This window comes from Austrofundulus limnaeus, unplaced genomic scaffold (genome assembly GCF_001266775.1).
Source record: "Austrofundulus limnaeus strain Quisiro unplaced genomic scaffold, Austrofundulus_limnaeus-1.0 Scaffold846, whole genome shotgun sequence".
Lineage (NCBI taxonomy): Eukaryota > Metazoa > Chordata > Actinopteri > Cyprinodontiformes > Rivulidae > Austrofundulus > Austrofundulus limnaeus.
The window spans coordinates 99,122-100,314 of NW_013953248.1; the positions used below are offsets into that span (position 1 = coordinate 99,122).

The 1,193-nt window shown below is 35.5% G+C and overlaps 1 protein-coding gene across 1 annotated transcript in view; it reads left to right on the plus strand.

The window, feature by feature from the left end:
- Positions 1–1,193, plus strand: part of cfi (complement factor I) — a gene marked incomplete at its 3' end in the record, with an annotated part of 9,478 nt that overhangs the window by 4,263 nt on the left and 4,022 nt on the right.

Consider the following 1,193-nt stretch of genomic DNA (forward strand, 5'->3'; position numbering starts at 1 on the left):
TTTTATAAATCACAACCTTGGTGTGAAAAATGGCGTACGCAAGTTTCTGGGCTTGTTTTGTGCGTACGCCAGTTTTATAAATCCGACCCATGGTTTTCTGCTTTAAATTAATTATATTGGTAACTATTTTAATTAGACAACCTGGAGCCTAATGCACGGCTGTCAGTAAATAAAGCAAAGCAACTTTCTTTGTTTCATCTCCCATCAAACAGAGACTGCAGAGGAGGCTCTCCACAGTGTCTGACACCCAAGCACACAACTTGACGAATTGGTCGTGTTTTCGACACCCAAATCACGTTCAGTGTGAACGCAGCATAATTCTCTCCATCTGGCCATGTACAGTTTGTTCATAAAATGCAAAAAACTGCTGAAATCAGCACATACTAAAGCTTTACATATCAAATATATGTTTCACAAATTCCACACTTGGTTTTAAATATTCTACAATCAGTGTAGAATAATTTAGTCCAGGTTTGAAGTCTCCATGTGTTTGAGTTTTTTAACTGGAGCAAATGAAAGATGGTAGTGAAAACAGATGGAATCGCCCTTCAGCCATTCCTGAAAACTTCAGGTTTTTTTCTTGTAAATTTCTGACTTTACCATGTCAGAAAATATTTAGTTTAAATGTCACAAATTTCTGCCTTTAATTACAGAAATTTCTGTTTTTTTCTCACAAATTTGCGACTTTTCATCATAAGAGAATTTCCTTGTTTTTTTTTTCTCGAAAATTTCTGAAATTAATCTCAGAATTTCTGAGTTTTTTCCACAGAGATTAGCTCCTCCRGGCCCTAATATGCCGTCGTAAGTAAGCAAACCATGACTGTGCATTAATCCTAAACGATTTACAGCTGCTTGAWTGAGCGTGGCTTGACATTAGACCAACAGATTACAACTGTTGACAAGTCGAAGGTTTGCTCAAGCTCAGCTTACAGCTCATATCCTGAATTTATAAATCTGACTTTTGTGAAACGAGCTCCTGGTTTCTAARAATAAAAAATAACTTCAAAGAGGAAACAAGTTAATTTTACCTGGGAATGTTTGTAAATTAGCAGTGACACACCACCTGGAGTCATGCCCATGGCATATGGCACCAAATGTAAAATATAAAGTTAAAACATTTCACTAACATGTTTCAATTATTTAGTTCACAGTTCTTACATTTAGCTAATTTTTAGTAAATGCTAGATTTAAAT